Consider the following 19,930-nt stretch of genomic DNA (forward strand, 5'->3'; position numbering starts at 1 on the left):
TTTTCGTCGAATCAAGATCATTTCAGGATCATTTCAAGATCGTTTCAAGTATCACCATTGAGCTTGTTTCGAATCGAATGATCTTGGAAACATCTTGAAGAAAATTCAAAATCAAAAGATTCTTTACCATCGTCAATTATCTTATCTTCAATTCCAACAGAAATATTTAAATTCTGCTATATAGATTCATCTTATCATGTTTCATATTTTTTTAGAATACCTCATACTTTCGTCATGAAATATTTCCCACGCATCACTATTTAACTATTATTTCGGAACAAAAGGTACAAAAGGAATCATTTATTAGAGAATACCTTAAGTGGAAAGACGAGCTTAGAACGAGCAAAGAGCTAAACAATAAACTGATAAATAAATAATAACTAAAGCATATATTATGCTCATGAAACACTGTATATTTTTTTCTCAATGAAATACTTTCCAATCTGCACATCGAGGATCATCATTTTCACTTCAGAGAAACGATCTATTAGTGAATACTTTATGCAGAAAGCTGGAATAACGAGAAGCTAAACAATGCACAAGGGAATAATAACGTCAAGTATTATTCACATCGCTTCGATATTCGAAGAGGAGCGTAATTCCCCGTAATAGTTTATCACGAGCCACTTTTCGCGGTGTTGTTTCACAGCCGCGGCTGATTACCTGTTGTTGACGCGCGATGTATAATGAAGCGTAAACGAAGGTAGAAGGAAAAATGAGCTCTTTCACGGCTGTGAAGTACTTTATTACCACGGCGTGTGTTGTATGTGTGTGTACGATCGTGTATTTCACTCCGTATGCTATATCTGGCAAATAGTAGAAAATTACACGCGATGAACTTATCATATGTCGCTCCCATCATTGCCACGTTCGTTGGCGTTTCAATGTTTTAACCTGGAACACAATCACTCCGGATCCTCGTGCCCCATTTATGAACTGTTACATCGTCTTGGAGCGGATGAATTATCAACCCCTTGAGCGATTATGTCGTTATATACCCGTCATGGCTGAAGTTGTTACACAATGGCGCAGTATGTTATTATATAACGTTATGCACTTCTAAATTGTGAAAATTATTAATTTTTATACCAGTGTTGTATATAATATGATATATCGGAGGAGAGTGAATTATTTTCTGTTCACCAAGACAAATGTTAAAAGTTGATATGCGAAAAGTGTAATTGGCTGAAATTGTATTTATTGAATTAGTAAGTAATTTAATTTCTCATGGAGGTAGAATAAGACAGCTACTCAGGATATCTCGTATTTTTATTTTCTTTAAAAATCAGAAATTAATGTAATATAATTAATGAACAATTTTCTTTCGTGGCATTCTTCATGTTTGATGATGAAGCGCAAACTGTAGCCTGAACATTTACAAATTTCACAGAGTCTGAGCAACAAATTTTCCATCAATGAACAATATTTAAAAATAAATCGAAAGTTACACTCATCTAATGAAGATAAATATTTAGATCTTCGACGATCTTTGTTCGTTTACTTTTGCAATGTTTTGAAGATACAAGATCTTTTTCTCGAGACTTTAGTCATGAAACAAATATCGTTTCGCGATATAGATGAGTACTCGATCGCGATTTATGATTCTGGGTTAAAAGTTAGTATCCTCGACGAACATTTAGCTTAAACTTTCGTCGTTATTATCAAAGGTTCCCCAACTTCGAATGGGTCCATCGAGATATTTAAAATTCGATCTTTCTGAAAAATGGAGAGCATTTGCGGGCGCGGAGTTCATTCTTTATCGTCGGTTGAATGTGCCCTACAAATATTCCGGAATTTAGTTGTACGAATTATTTCTCTGTGTCTACGATATTCGAGTCAAAAAACTTTTGGAATATCGTTGATATACGTTGTCTTATCGATGCAACGATTGCAAAAACAATTTTTTGAAAATTGATTTTCAATGTACGTTCAACAAAGAAACAAAAAATATTTTTATAACATAATAAAACTGTGAATCGTGACGAAGTTTGGAATTCTAAAAGAAGTTGTTAAAAGTTGTTAAGCACAGAAAAAAAATTCTTTAACTCGAAAGAAAAATTGGCTAAGAAGTTGGAAGGAGATTTATAAAAAGTCAAGCGGGATAAATTTGTTTTTCTTTAAAGTCAAGTAAAGAGAGGGGAAAAAAAAAAACATTTATCTTCAAGTTTGTTGTAAAGATTTAATACGAGGAAAAAATTGATCTGCTTTATTAGGGTAGGATACTTTCAAATTATCGCTTCAAAATTTAATCAGATTACTGATTAAATGATTAAAAATTCTACAAGTTTTAATAACTTAAATGTATGATAGGACAAGATCCTATCAAAAAAATAGACTTATGATAACTCTTAATATTCGCTTAATAACAAATAATCATGTTGGAATGATTTTACATTTAATTTAAACTTAAATTCTTAAAGCAAGCAAACACTTCTTTTTTTTTTTTGTATCATTGAATCATTTGTAACTAGATTTTACTTTCCATTTTATTAAAATCCATCAAAGAAAAACAATTCTATTTATGAACAATACAAAGAACTTTTGCCCCCACTTCTCCCTTGATACTTTCCCTTGAAATCCCACCCCTTGGAAAATGGAAACGTCTGGCCGATGTGATTTCGAATCGAATTGGAAATGCATTCAGATGGTGCTCGTTGAAGTTACAGGAATTCGTTTCCTTTCGAATGGCCGTGGAAAATTTCCAGGGAGGCGTTGCAAGTTTAAACGATGTATAGCATAGGCTATGGTTCATTATATAGGGAGGGGGGAGAGGGGGAGTTCCTTTCAATTTTTCAAAGACATTAAAAGTAACGGGCACGAAAAACGTTTTCCAACGAGTTTTTCCGCAAAAACGACGAGTTGGTTGGCCATTGAATGGCCAAGACGTTGAACGTCTCCGCAAAATGCTCCCAAGTCGATTACTCGGAATATAACAAAGAAACGTTTGGGGATGCGCTAGATGGCGCTGCGACGTCCTCTTCGCGTAAGAACCCTCTTTTCGTTTCGCGTTATAGCGGATAATTTCTCATAAAAGTGGTTCATTTTAAATTTCGACGATTACAAAAAGCGACATTGTAATTTAAATAATAAAATATTTTAAGCTGTGCAAAAATTAATTCGTCGCATTTTGTCTCATTTTTTTTAAATACATTTCAACGTACTATTCTTGCTTTTTTGTTACTTCTTCTTAAAAAGAACGTGGATCTCCTTTTTTCTTTGAATACAATTAAATTTATGTTTCAATTCAATATTTTTATTATAGTACATCTTTCATTTATGACAGAATTATTTTTAAAGAAATGGAAGTTTGGTTGAAGATAAACTAGATTTTATTATTAGATTTACGATTCGATAAAATTGATTCATCTTATTAGATTATTAAATATCATATATTGAATCGCAAAATTATATCATTCAAAAAACAATTAAAATTATATTTAATGAATTATAAAATTTAAATTAAATTAAAACAATGTATATAAATTTTGATACACATTTCTTCGATTTAAATTGAAAAAGACAAATGTTGACAAAAAACAAACTCGATGAACAAATAATAATTGATTTAAATATTATTACGACCGGGTTTCCGCCATTTTGAAAGAGTCAAACATCTTTACTTATTCGGCAAACTGATTTCAAATCAATTTAGCAAACCACTCAGATGGAAATAACAGGTTCACCAATGGTCTAGAAGCGACGTTATGAAGTACGAATGCTACTGGGAAAGTTTGTTTCAAGTCAGTTTCATTGAAACGTAACGTAAAATAGTAGGGGCTTGGAGGAGTGGTTAATTGATTTTATCAGGCTTCCAAAGCTTTTGCGCTAACTGACGTGAGAAACGGAAACGTTTATAAGCAATTAACTGAATTCATGAGATCCCAGAGACCTTTTAAATTAATTAACGGCATAAAAATATCACAAATTGTAAAATTGTGTTTGAAAATCGCGATATAACTCGATCAAGATAATTCGATTCTGACTGACGATACATGAAATATATATTTTTAATATGTTCAATGCAAATTTTTTAGTCAGGATCGTTGTTTATTTGATCGAATTAACTTTTATAATATCATTGTAATGCACCAATGTTGACATATGTTATTAACGTTAATAAATTAATTAAGCATTATCGTTAATTTTTAAACATAGCATATAAAAGACAAGTATATTCTTGAAAACTTGAAACGTTTCTGATAACGAATGCAATAATCATAAATTTAAATATTAAAATATTAAAAAACTCATGTGAAACTACAAATAATAATTTTAATTATTAAGTTAACATTAGTTGTCACTGATGTGATACTGATAAATGTTAGAATTGTACAAGATATTTATTACGATCAATATCTTCGAAACTGTAATTTTTCAGAGTTTAAGTTAAAAGAATATTTTACAATTTACAAAAAGAATAAATTTGCTTATTACCCCTGGTACGAAGGGGACGATATTCGATTTCATTCGATGTTTATTTATATTACTCGTATTCTAACGTTTCCAAAGAAAGAATAAAGAAAATATTATTAATATCTAAAACGAGAGAATATCTCATCGAATTCAGTCTACAGAAAATGAATTATAAATAAAAAGAGAGAAAAAGAAACAATCGAATTAATTTTAAACGAGACCTTTGAAAGATCTTTTGCCCGAAGAATGAACGAAACAATTGCTTTCCAAACTCATTCCAATGAAACACCATTTCGATCACCATTTTAATCGGTGACAATTTGTAACGATATGTCGTACATTTACGAATCGGATCGGCGAAAACGTATCGAATTCCGGAGCCCAGTTTACGCAGATTATCCCGGCGGAATCGTCGATCCAAGTCCCGAGTTGAGCCCCAAAATCGCTTGAAACGGAAACGAGGATTTACGTGAGTACACTTGATCGAATTTGCCCAACGTCTTCGATTGCGCTTCCTCCGAGGAACGTTATTTAACAGGTATCGCTTCCATGAAACTCAGCCCGCATCCACGGTGCTTGCTCTCTCCCCCAAGCCATCCCCCCTGGATCAGGCCGACTTTTAGCGAACCACGGCCAGCTATCGATCCTTCTTCCATCTTATATATATATCAGTAGGAGAAGTTTGACACTGTAAACCGGTTTAACGGAAAAATGACTTAACTTGAAGTAGCCTGATCCATGACGCTTCCTCGAGGATCATTATACCATCTTGGCCAGAATTGATTGTGATTTACAGTGACGGAGGAGGCGCGGGCTGTTTGATCCTGTAATTGAGTTACATGGTTGTTCTTTGGGCAGGAAGAGTATGTGTACGTGTATATATGTATATATATATATATGAAGGATCGGTTAAAGGTGATAATTTTTTAATGCTATAGGATGGAAATATTTCAAGTATCGTTACATGTAAAAAATATTAATATAATAGGAATTTTTAAAGTCAAGTTTTTATAAATATAATTTTAAAAAAATGGAGCTTTTATGGTTTGGATATTTTTTTTTTGTATTTTTCTTGTGTGTCGTGTGCTTTCTATTAGATTATTATACAAATTTTTTTGTATTAAATATCAGCAATCAGTCTAAATATTATTCGTGATAAATTTATATATGATTAGCAAATTGTTTTCGGAATACTATTAGCGATGAATATATTTTAAAAGATGTTGAAAATATGTGTTTGAATTAAATAATTATTTCAATTTTATAATTCAAAATAATCTAATTGAGAAAATAGTTTAAATTACTTGATATATAATGAATTGAGATTTTCTTCTTTTTTCGTTGGTAATTAATTTATTAATTTTAATTTTTTATTTTTAATGCGTTATCAAGAAAATAAAAGCATACACACATTAATAAATTTTTATTAGAATTTATTTTCAGAATTTATTTATCATTTTCGTATTTATTAAATAAAAAAAAATGAAAAATATCAAATATTTTTAATGAATGAACAGAAAATACATTTATTTGATTGCATGAGATAAATAATTCATATAATAGAGGTTCAGAAAAATGAAATGCAATTTAAAAAAAAATTGAAGTCGTCTTACGTATTTCGAACATATTTTTCAAATAAATAAATAAAAAAGAAATTAGCCGAAATTCATAGATAGAATTTAATTAAAGTTTTCCTATATTCTCGCACTATTGATTACATTGAAACGGGTTAGAACAATTCAGAAAGTTCTACAGAATATGTGCGTATGCATATAAATGTGCTATTTAAACGAAGCAATATCGAGTTTATAGTTATTCTTCACAATGACACTATTTCAGATATTTTAAAAATATAATAAGTTATATTAGATACAAAAATACAATTGGTTTCAATTTAATATATTTAACGAAAAATTAAATATATTAATTTTTAACACACATATTTACATATATATTTATTATTTTAATTTGCAATGATAAACCTAAAAATTGTTCAAAAAAGAAAGAAAGAATAAAATGTATCGAAATTTCTTTTTATGAAATTAAAAAATTAAATTGATTATTAGTTAATTGCTATCGCAATATCACTAACTCGATTTACAATATCAGATACGCGTATAGATCCTCACAAAAAATTTATGCTTATTCTGCTCTCGAAAACGTTTCTTTTTTTTTTTTAACCCTATCGAAAAGATAAATCGACTTTATACAGGAAATGTTACGTTTCCTTGACGTTTGATGGATACGAATGGCTGTAATTTCAATCTTGAACGCCTCTGCCATGGAAGGTTATCCTGAAATTATTCCATGAAATAAGGGATATCTGCACGATGAAATGTGGTTCAACGTTCAACGACCGGCTTCGATCAATTCACGATATTATATAAATTGCAATTGGGACGAGCTATTCTGATCGGTGTCTAATTAGAAGAAGAAAGAATTCAACGGAGGAAATAACTTATAATTATTCATGTATGCGCATACGTGACGTTGCGAAAAATGTTAATTAAAGGAGTCATTGTCGAAAAAGTGGAACAAGTAAATATAAATGTAATTTAATAAAAGTGTAAGTGAAGAGAAATTTTATATAGAAAGATCGATGTTGATAGTTTTTAAACGTTAAAATATAACTACGATAAAATTTGTAATTAGATAATTAATTTGCATATAAATGAAATTTATGATAAAATTTAAGATATTTATTAGAATGATTCTTATACCAGAGTCTATATCTTATAAATTACCTTAAAAAGAATTACCTTATCGTAACTATATAAATCTTTGTTAAATTCACTCGTTTCGTATGAATAAGTAAATTTAATCTAGGAAATTTATTATCCTATTTTCTGTCTAATGGAATCAATATTTTCGAATACTTTTTATCAGCTATTCTCTCTATATAAGCCAATAAATATTAATCAAATTCCATTATGACAAAGTTACAATAAAATTTAAGATGATAAACTTACTAAAATTATTCTTGACATTTTTCCCATACAAAATTTCTTTCGAAATAAACGGTGGAAGGATTAACTTCTCCACAAAGTAAATATATATATATAAATCTTTGCTATTTACCCTCGTTCCGTACCGTTTCACGCGAGCAACCGAGTAATTAGACGAAAATATCGAATCTCGAGGAAATTAATTACCACGTTTTCCGCCTAATGGAATTCAAAATAATTTTGATTGATGAACGGCTTTGCTCCACGGTGATGAATTTTCCTCTCCTCCTCCTCCTCCTCCTCCGAATCCGCGTCAATCCTTCAAGATGTTACGCAGAAGGTTAGAATCGCGGGGACGAAATTCCGAATATCGATTTGTAATTTGGCACACTGGTCCCAGTGGCAGGTGGATATTTCATCGAAGCGAGATATTAGCTCCGATTATGGTCGATTGTTCTAAACGCGAATTTATACCTTTCTTCGTGTCCTCGTCCATGTTGGATTAACTTGGAAATTACGAATCCGTGGAAAGTTCATCCACGCGGTGTCTCTATTAAAACTAGGGAGACGGGGTACATTTGTATTCGTCGAACTATTGTTACTACTTCTTCTTCTCGGTCCGGCAAATCGATAAGTTCTCGCTCCATTGACTTCATTCAACGGGCACGTACGAAAAAGACGGAAAAAGTACGTTTAACCAGCAATAAATATCGCAGCCCTCGAATTTATCATCTCGGCCAATTGAGTTTTACGAGGTAAAGAAAATCGTCCAACATATAAGAATTAATCGTGTGATTTAATCGTTGGGATTAATCGTTGATTAATCAACCGTTGCCGCGCGAGATTTGTTGGAATTAGGAATTAATCAAATTTGATGGAATGGTAATTTATTCCGATTTTATGATCTCGTAATTGTACGTCGTCTTTTATTTATGATTTTGTTTTTATTATTGTACAACGTATAATTCGTGTAAAGTGTGTTGCAAACTCAGAAACTAATTAAGATATTGAGTTTGCTCTTTTTTTTAATTAAATTATGGAAGACGATTGATTTTTATCCCCCGTAAAGTCAATAATACTTTGTTATAATTCTTCAATTATGCGGAATTAACGTACTTTATATATTTATGCGTAATAAAAATAAATATTGACTTTGATTGAAGAAAAATTTAATCGTTAATTCAATCTTTTTTAAATCGATCTATTATCATTGAAAATTATATTGGTTAAACTGCTTTATTTATCCATTATTGTGCATAATTATTATGAATTTATTATTTGTAGTAATTGGTTATATATTTATTGATGATCGATAATAAAAGGCATCCTTTTTATCCTAATTAATAACCATATAATTAAACAATGTACGTATAATACATAGATAGTATATTATTTAAATAATATTTCAGCGTTTAATTAACAAAGACTTGTCGAGCGTTCGGATATTCAGAGGTACAATTTTTGTGAGATGTAGATTAATTAATATTGTATTCCATATATAATATTGCGGATAATAAGGAAGATAAGATAAGGTTAATTAGCCTTAAAACTTGTTTAAAAGATAGAATGAAGACAAAATTAAGGTGCGAAGAAAAATCTTTACGATAAAATTAAAGGATAATAATATTACTTGTTAAATTAGTTTTAGATATTAACTTTGAAAAATTCATTATTCAGTTAAATACATTAATTTCTCGTCTTGATTCTAACGTAGTACGTATTCATTCTGAGAATTAATTTTTAACAGGTATATGAATAGCGTCGAGAAAAAAATTTACAAGATACGTTAATTAAAAAAGAGCAAGAAATTTTGAAAAAGATAAAAATATTATTTTATTTATATTTATGATATAAGCTAATTTTTAATCTATAGAAAAACCAAATAACACATATTCGAGGAAGTAAAATAAAATAATTTTACCATCCATATGTCGTAATTATCAATATCGCAGCATTGCGTTGATAAAATCTTATTTTTTTTTAATCTCATTTACATATGTAACACTTATCAAGGATCAATATCACATTTATTCTTTTATATTCAACGAAATACGTTCATTCGTTACGCTTTGATTCAAAAGTAAATCCGTATAACTTTTATAAAATTATTTAATTTTCAGATAATAATAACGAACAATAGATATCCCCTTCTCTTTTCAATGAACTTCGCATTATGAAATATTTGTTAGCATCGCGGCTTCCTTCCTGTCCTTCCTCCTCCTCCACACCTCTTCCAAGAGACTTAACTTTATGCGGCAGTGAATCTCGCCATTTCGAAGCTGGGCCGCGTAATTTACATTCTATAAAGTGTAAAATCCAATTTTACGAACGCGTACCACGGACTGGGTTCCCCGTTCAAAAATATATTTTCCAAAGGCTCTAAAGATGTAACGTGGCAGGAGTCGTAATCTCGGTTACTGTCGAGACGTCGCGACGCCCGCCGGGTCAATATCGACTGCACCTTAAGGATCATTACGTATCCGACGGCTATCGTGGTCAGGTATATTACCAAGCGTGGAATTCGACGTATCGATTTGCAATTTAGCAAATTGATAACTGCGCACCAGATGGATAGCCCATTGACTCGATACAATGACATCGATATCAATGCTACCGAGAAAATGCGCCATGATTTTGCGCCGACAGGTATGAATTTCAAATTTTATCATCAGGAGCGAGAATTCTCGTGGAAATTGATTTCATCAGTTTTCATCAGCCGAATAGAGATCTTATTTTTCAGAATGTTTCTTTTCTTTTGAAAATTGATAACATCGGTGTCTATGGTTCTCTTGGATCTCTTTACATGGTGATTATTTTTCTCTTCTTTTATTCTATTTTAGATGAATTTCTTTTTTCATTTGGATTCTATGAAATCCGCCGAACTTTTATTCAATGATGTATTTCTTGCACTTTTGTGATTTGACGTTTTCAATTATATATATATTTCATAAAAATAATTCAATTTCAAAAAAAAATGAAAAATAATATTAAGTAAAATTCACTAGATATAAAAAATACTCGTAAAATGTGGAATATAATTGAAATATTTATCCTTTTCTTTGATTAATTCTAAACAAGTTCCTTTCATCCAAGTTGATAAGTGGGGAAAAAAGCTGTGATAGGTTGGAGATCCAGGAAAACCAGACAGCAGGAAGAACTTCTGAAGAATGGTCGTTTCCTTTTCGCCTTTTTCTTCTTCCTCGAAGACAAACAGCTTCAGCTTGTGTACGACAAGCACTGTGTATTCGTATTCTATACCCTTCCACACATGACACTTCCCTCCATCCTTCCTGGACGAAGATTGTCCCGTAATACGGAACATCCTTTCGTATAATCAAATAAGCGAATAATTCGTCTCATAAATTTTACATAAGGCTTTCTCATTTAATTTCGAATGTTTCTCGTTTTATTCATAGACGTGATCGATTAAGAATTGCCGTTATTCCATTGTTTATTTATTATTCCACATATAAACATTTATTCCCAATGTATTAGTTAGAATATATATTATATATATTCTTATTCTATTCGAAATAAAACAATCGAAATATATACACATTTGTTAAAAATATTATCTCCACGATATATTAATTTCATATTAGATAATTTGTATTATCGTCGTATATTTTAAATTAATAATATTTAATATTAAATATTTTTCTTTTATTCTTCGTAACAAAGTTCAATATATTTTCACTGTTATTTAATTTTACTTTTATTTTTATTCCATGTTTAAAACGGTCACTTTCCCACTATATTTTTATTTACTGATTTATTAAAAACTTTTTATGTAACACTTTTTAAACACTTGCCAACTTCCTTCTAAGTTTTCACTTAAGAATTGGCTTAAAAATTAATTAAAAATAGGCTGTTAAAATATCTTCTTATTGCAATACTAATTCCAGTATCATTTACTACAATCATGATATTTTTTATTATAACGTTTTATTTGCTCCATACTCTGAATCATGGCTTAAACAACAATAATGTAACTTTTCATGCAATAATCTCGAAACACGGATTCTTGACCCCATCCTTGCGAAACGCCAAAATGTCACGAACAACGTATCCAATGCACGGCCTATAAATTTACCCTTTTCCCTCCTTTTGATCTACAACCGTTCTTTTAAATCTTTTCCCCTTCCTTCTCACCCGTTCGTCCTTTCCTCATACGGCGTTCGCCGTGATTTCTTTATCTCTCGCAAGTAGTTTACTGCAAATTGAAATGGATTATTCAGACGGCCGGTTTTCATTTCGTTCTCTATATTTCTCGACCGCTCTTACACAGCGAAGAGCGATATTTCGAAGAAAAAGGATTTCAGATGGATGTAATGATAATCCTAAAGGATTCCCCTTCAAACGTGGCCCAAGTTTCTCAAGAATCAGCAACGGCTTATCGAAGGGTTTATGACACACCTTGCCAACTCTCTCCCTCGAACCACCCTCGCAACTTTTTCTTTATCATGCGAATAGAAAAGTGACTGGATATCTACTTTTCTATGCAGTAACTGTGTCATGCCGAGCTAGTCTTCTCTATCCAAACTACTTATCGGTTTTCCTTTGGGATCTACTTTGATATTTATTCAGAAATCCGAATCCTCTTGTTGCGGGGTACAATGTGAGGGGTCGTATTCAATCTTTCGGATTCGTATTGTCGATATTTAGGTAAATTAACTTTGTATATAGATTATTCTGCATTATTCTTGCCTACCAAGGGAATATATATTGAAATTATTTAAAGTCAAGAAACTAATCGTTTGGCTGATAATTTGTTTCTTCTTTGAATATGAATATGAAAATAAGGAAATAACAGGCATCGTGAACGATAAATCTTTTTCGAGATGAAACAAAAATAAAAATTATAATTTGCGAATGATAGTCGCTTAATTTTTATTAAGTAATTGTCCAGAGAATTTATTAAATTTATTAAATTTGCTCGTGCAGAGTGAAAAAAATATAATTATATGTTCGAGAAATTATTTAAAGTTTTATATTTGCGATAATTTTGCGGCGATGAAAGTAGATATCTTATCACAAATATTCATCAAACTTGGTAATACCCTCTCAATATTGCCCATGTACATTTTTTTCTCTCTTTGCTGAAATCAAAATTTATATTTATCAAAATTTTCCCGTAACATTGAGAAGAACAAAATTTAATTTCTTTTCGCGATTACTTAAATCGCCTCGAACGAGTTGTATTTAATTTCAACTTCGGAAAATTATTAGAATTTTATCTTAATTCCATTATTCTGAGAGGATGGTTCGGCAATGCCCTCGTGAAAAGACAATTGAATTTGCGATGTAAAAACAACACCGTTCTTAACGATTCGTTTGCAAGGTTGGAGGATCCAGTTTGATAGGACGAATCGCTTGTCTCAGTTCCGGAAGTACCATCGTGAGGCATTTTATCAAAAGTTTAATACAAACGGTAACTTTCTTCGTTATTCTCTTCCTTCCGTCAACATTATTCCCGTATAATGAAGGCGGGGGGAGGATATAATTTTACGGAGGATACACTCTTATCACACTCGTACTTGGTACACGCGACGAATCGAGACAAACACAAACATCGCGTAATTTTATGAGAAGTGCACGACTTTATCTATCTATAAATGATAATATCGGTAAATTCGAAACGTGAGAAATTGTTATAACAAAATTACGACAGCTTTTTTGTATTTTCATCTTATATTCTTTTTAAACAATTTAATTTTTCTGTATATTTCAGCAAAAATTTTACTTCGTAATAATTTGTTTTATTGTATAAATTATTAAATTAATATTTATCAATGGCTACGTAATTTTTTGCAATAAATGCGATAAAATTTTTTGAGCAGAAGCTGTGTACATTTAATAATTTTCATTTAATAATTTCATCGAAATAGTTAAAATATTTTCAACGTGACATTTTTTTGTTTAAAAAATAATTATTTGTACGTTGTTTCGAAGAAATTTTCAAAGTATAGTGCTTTATATATTTTCGCATAATGGAATAAATATACAAATATCAGCAAATATTAATGCGAGGAATTCTAAGTATATTTCAAGTTTTATCAATGAACATTTTTTCATATTATTTTTCATATTAAAAGGAAACACATGTTTATTCAATATAAACTGACGATAAATATGTATTTTTATACGAAGGTGTGCCAAAACGTAGATACGTATGCACACGAAAAAAATTTTACATTTAATCACGTTGATCGACACGTACAGTTTTTCAACAGATTTTTATAAACGTCACCTCTACGTAGATAAAAATTTTCTCTTTAGTTTTACAGCAGTAAGGCATCTAAATTAATTTTTAAATCATGGAAAATACCATTTAAGGATAATCAAAATTTAATCGAAAAAAAAATCTCGAACGCCCTTTCATACAAACTCAGAAAACGAATTTTCCATCGCATTGCTCATCGATCATCGTAATTTTCACTGTTCAATAGACTTTCGCGCAGAGAGAGAGAGAAAGAGAGAGAGAGAAATTATACCACACAATAGACGATTTTCATCCTTGGAAGATGAGAAATTTCCCTTCGAATATAAGTGAACCGAACCGTCTCGCCTGTCAGATACATGGGATGGTGTATCCTCGTTCGTGACCAGAGGGAATAGGGATAGGTTTCAACAAGCAACAAATCAGGCTGTTGATGGTAAAACGTCGAACCGCGGTATCGATTCGCGCATTGCTACGAATTACAGGCACAGGTGCGCATTCTTCACAGGAAGCTTGAGATACACCCTATTAAGCAAGTTATGTAATTAGGTTAATAGGATTTTCCAGAATTACCAGTAAGATTAGCCTTTATATAGACGGAAAGCCTCCGAATGTTACTTGCACGATTCACTGAGCTACTTGTTTTCCCAGGCACGAGTCCAAATTCATTTTAATCTAAGGGGAAGAGAATGCAACTAAGACTAAGTTTCTTTTTTTTCTTCTTCTTTTTCAGTTTAAGATTATATTTGACGAAGGAAACAGATATGGATTATATCTATAGTTTTTTGAACGGAGTAGAAACTGTTGTAATTATACGATATTGTAACGAGATGGTTAAATTTTGGGAGAGAAATTAAGAAAAATTCGAAACAATTTGCAATCTTACAAGAGAAATGCATCAGAAGATGCAATTTGTTTCCTTGAATCATTATTTAAACGAAATTGAGATTATTAATCAGGAGAATTTAAAATAACTATTAATAAATGATTTTCATTAATTTCAATTGTTAGTGATTAATATCTTACTCTTAGAACTCTTTAGAACTTTTTCTTGATGTTAAGATGTATGTAGATGAATGTATATTCTTCTTTCAAGAATTGAACACTTCAAGCTTAAACTATAATAATTACACGAATCTTGTACCAAGTAGGAAAAGATCAACCTGTTCACGTGATGAGTTCAAGATAATCGTAACGTTATTTATTGAAAATACGTTGTAATAAAATTATATAAGAATCAAAAACGTCCTATTTCCATCATTCAAACACGTTGATCCAAGTTTCGACGCATCGACGAATAAATATCTTCGATTATTATTTAACGACTCGACAGAAATTACTAAACTCATTAATAAACTGCTTCAAACTCTCGATAAAATGGTGGCAAAATTTAATTACTTATTCCACAAGTTCTTCCCATCCTCTTTTTTCCCCTCCCTCCTTTCCCTTCTGCCCTCCCCCCCTTATACATCTATCTTTCCGCTTCCGTATCTTTTCCTGCGATCCGCTCGGCCAATTCGCATCTTCCCTGATATCTTAATAAAGCCTCGGTCGCTCACGGTGTACTCACGGTCGTGGCAAGCAAGCCGACTCTCCTCGGATCGGAAGACTCGCTCACGGCTGGGGCTCGGATCTCCGCTAGTAAAATACGCGGCTTAATTGCTTAATTTCTCACAAGTAAGCCCTCGCTCAGCGTCAAAGAACAAAGGCGAGCACCCGTTACTTTGGCCTTCTTACTTTTACGCGCTATCAACGTTGCTCGTCGCGTGACACTTTAATTATGCCGGCGTGTAAATCCAACTAAAGCCAACTTCCACGGTGAAAACTCGATTCGATTGGCAATTAACGTATACCGCGATACAATCTTTCCTTTACACCGCCTCCTCCTACGCGGAATCCCCCCCCCACCTTCCTTTCTTCTTTTAATCCGGTTCCACGAAATATCGAATTTCCTCCTTTCTTTCTTGTTTCAAACTGTTTCCGTCCCGCGAGAAATAGAAGAAACGAAGTTTTTTTGTTTCCAATTATTGATTAATTTCTCTTGTATTGAGCACACAGAAAGCGGAATGTGAGGAATATCGGAGTTTTTTTTTTTTTTTTGATTCGCTGTAGACTGAATTTTTGTTGTCTTGCTTTGCTTTTGAATCTTTCGAAAATAAAATTCATTAAGTGTATCGTTCTCTTCGAAATAAATTATTGATCGGAAAATTTAAAAAATTTAAAATGTTCAGTCGTTGTTGTTGCTTATTGTTTGAAATTTTATTAAATCCTAAAAACGTTTCTTTTTTTATAAATTTTGTTTATAATAATTAACAGTAGACATTTGACGAATAGCATTAGGATATCACAAGACCAGAATTCATTTCAATTCGTCCAATATAACGTTAAAATGTTTAATAAAGAAATCTGGGAAATAAAAGATATTACGTGTGTTAAAAATACCATGAAATTATACATTAAGTATTTGGTTTTAAATATTATTCTTTTACGGTGTAATTAACTTCTCCATTAAACAAAATTTATATTAAATTATGTTCTACTTCAATGTATAAATAATTTAATATAATTTTCATTCTCTTATTAAGATTTCACGTTATCTACATATGAAACTGTATTTCATTTCAGTGAGGAAATAAATGAATGAGCTTGGTCTCGTAATGAAGTACAAATGCTAGTACTTGAAAAGCAGTTAGCCACAGACAGTACACGAAGAATCCATTTCCCAAGTCTCGATACTTTCCAATCTTTGCTAAGTGTCTACGTACAGTATTACCATAATGTAGACGGAATTCAGTCTTTCCGCTATTTCTGAGATTAAATTGCTTCTACTTCGATTGAACTTCGTAATGTCTTATCCTCAAATTCTATTGCTTGACCTAATCACTTCTTTTTCTCTAGTTTGAAACACTTTTCTCATCAACGTTCGCGCTTGAATTCGCGCTATAATTATTGCAATCCGTAAATGAATTCGTAAATATTTTCATCCAGTTTAAAAATGTCAATCATTGTAAAAATGTTAAGTGATTCCTTGGAATAAATGAAAATTTATAATTGTAACAAATCGAGATGTTATGAGATAGAATTTTTTAAAAGTTTCAAAAATTTATTATCAATAGAAAGCAGGAAGAAGAAGAGGAAATTTATAATAAAAATGTTAAACTTCTTCGTGAATTTCTAATGAAAAATCATAATATTCATGATTTTTCTATTATAATTAAAAAGTATCTTAATAATTGAAACAGAAATCATTCAAATAAGTGAAATGATCGTGTAATTAATCATTTATTTTAAAGGGAAGTTTAAATGAACAAACAATTCTAAAACTGGCAATTTTTAATAAATTTAAAATAAAACTCTTAAATTGACGAAAAATTATTTTAATTCAATTTATATTATGTTTAAGAAAAATGATATTTTTTCTTCAATGTGTATTAATTCGACACTTTACAAAGAATCATTATAATCAGGTAGTTCTAATTATTTTCACTTCATAATTTCGAAAATATTAATTATAGAAATTTCAATTGTTTTTTTTCCATATAATATATAATAATAAACTTTTATGAAAACATTCTACGTCCGACGGTATATTTTTTTGTCCCGAATAAAAAATATTTTTCCTCGAAAAATATACATTATATTACCGCTCTATGTATAAATAAAATTCCAATTTTAATATTCAAGCATTACAAACAATTCCACAGTTTTCCTTTCTTACGATTTTCTCAGCGATTTTCCTTATTAAAATTCGAATTAGATAAAATGGACGAATAAATTTTTCAAAGATTTTTGATATTAGTTCACAAACGATCCACGATCTCTATATACTACCTTTCCAACTTTTATGAGTTCTTAGAAGAATTCAACTTCACGCTTGTCCGCGTTATTTTACTTTATTTCCCTTCGCCATATCAGGATGTATGCATTGATTCGTCCTGTCATCCGACGATTGCTCTGGGATAGAAATAAAAAAAAAATTATTTCTCGCATTGTTGCTGATTGATTGGCGTGTTAATATTTTTTTTTTATTCGTCTTCTATCGAATCTATCGAAAAAGTTGATTGCATTTCCTTCGAAATGAAAGCTGTGAACCTTTTTGCTTCGGTAAGGAACACTTCTTTGATCTTCTTCTGTCAACACGTTTGAATCGACGTTGTCAAGTTGTATTAATTGCATCGTTTAATATAAATAATTTTAAGCCGGAAAGTAATCGTTACTCTTTATTTATGTATTTTGTATATAACGATTTTTATTTGACGATCGATAGAAAATTGATCGATTGAAGTTGAAGTTAAAATGAATTTTAGAAATTTAGAAATTTATTTTTTCCGAATTTTTGAATCGTTTAATTAAATAAATAGATTCGAATTAAATTAATATGATTTATTTAATAAATATTTATTATAAGTAATATAGTTGTGATATGATATATAATAGTGGTTTATCATTAGATCATACTTCAAATAGCGTATAACGTCATTTTAGAATTTCAGTTTCAATTGTATGAAGAATTATTTATTGTATCAATGCGTTTCAAATCGAGATCAAATTATTCAGCAAAAGTTTACAGTAAAGAATCAAATAAATCATATACAGATTTGATAAATGAATAAATATAGTTAATAAATTATATAAAGAAATTTTAATTCGCTATAGCAATATTTGATTACGGAAAACGATGCTTGGCGCAGAGAATTAAAAAATAAAATAAAAAATGACGATAAAATTAAAAAAATGGAATAAAAACAATTCAATTAGTATGAATGTAACGTATCCATCAAATTTTTTCTGACGCAGTGCTAATGAATTACCAACGATTCTGTTTGTTGCAATATTTTCGAAACTGCAAGCTTTCTCATTTTTAAATTGAAAAGACAAATCATTTTTCGAAAAATATGATTAAAAAATTGCTTCAAAATTGGAAAATTGTTCACGAGGAATAATAAACATTTAAATTTCTTAATGCACATAATTATTACATAAATGTGAATAATGAAGCAGAAACAAGTATTAATTTTGAATACATAATTGTACATATGCCATATATATACAAATATTTGTATATCTGTGCATTGAATTGTTAATAAGTCAATGTTATTATTTAATATACTTGTTACATTAAAATTGCTTTATTTGTTAAAGTAATAAGAAAAAATTTATATTGAATAAATATTTTTATAAATGTCATTCTTACTAAGTAAATATCCAGAAAATATTATATCTACTATATGACATATCTATCTATTGTATGATATATTTAATTATGTACTAAATTGAGTTAGCTGTCTGTTTCACTATTCTCATTCATATAAATAATTATATTTAATATTTGCTCATTTTATTTAAGTACTCGAATTCCTCGAAACAAAACAAATTTGAACTCTTATCATAAAGACACGAAATGTAACGAATAAGAATTTTTATGAATATATTAAAGTTTAGATTCCATCTTGGTTTATGTAAGGGGGGTATCATAATACCGCGTTTAAATATCAAATTTAGAAATAAAAAATAAAAAGGATGTATAAAATAAAATAAAATAAAATAATACTTTTATTTTTTACGGCTGCCGTTTCAAGAAATTCAAGTTTGGATTTATTTAAAAATTAACATCGAAATGTATAGTTTTCAAGTAACTTGTTGAATTGATTCAAAAACTGCCTAATATCAATAATCCAAAAAATTTCGTTAATTATCATCGATATAAAATAATTCCAATAATATAAAAAAAAATTCTTTGACGATATCAAATGCAAACACCACACGATTTCACGAAAAATTAAAGCCCCGATAGAATTTCTATTTTATATTTCCATTGATTTATACTTTGAATAAATTCCTCGCAGTTGTATCGATGCACCACATTATATAACATCCACCAAATAACCATCTTTCAATGATTATGCGACGAAACACTTTTTATTTTCCTCCTTTAACTCGGTAAAAATATCGAGATCTACGAGGAATCGAAATTTTTTTCTCCCCCTCCCCGTCATTCGCGAAATATAAATCATCGTGTACGCATTTTTCCAATCTATCGATGTATCGATAATATCGATAAAAACGTAACGTAAGAAACGAAAAAGAGATTCTCTTCATCGTCGATAATGTATTTTCTATAAAATAATTTCCAACAGGACCAATTCGCTCGATCCTTGAAAAGTATACGAGTACATTTTCTCGATTCATTTTTCTTTTTTTTTTATTTTTTTATTTTTTTTTTTTCATCCTGTAATTACAATCTTCACTCGCTTTCAATATTAATTGCCGGCTGCCACAACAATTTCGAGCGGCAATATTAGCGCTATAACGAGTTAATGGCTTCATCGCGATACAAAGGGTGGAATTCGCA

At 30.4% G+C, this 19,930-nt stretch overlaps 1 protein-coding gene across 3 annotated transcripts in view; it reads right to left on the minus strand.

Moving 5' to 3' along the window:
- The window catches only part of LOC107999022 (uncharacterized), a 57,789-nt gene that overhangs the window by 34,289 nt on the left and 3,570 nt on the right, over positions 1-19,930 (minus strand). The window lies entirely within an intron of this gene.

This window comes from Apis cerana, linkage group LG9 (genome assembly GCF_029169275.1).
Source record: "Apis cerana isolate GH-2021 linkage group LG9, AcerK_1.0, whole genome shotgun sequence".
Taxonomy (NCBI): Eukaryota; Metazoa; Arthropoda; class Insecta; order Hymenoptera; family Apidae; genus Apis; species Apis cerana.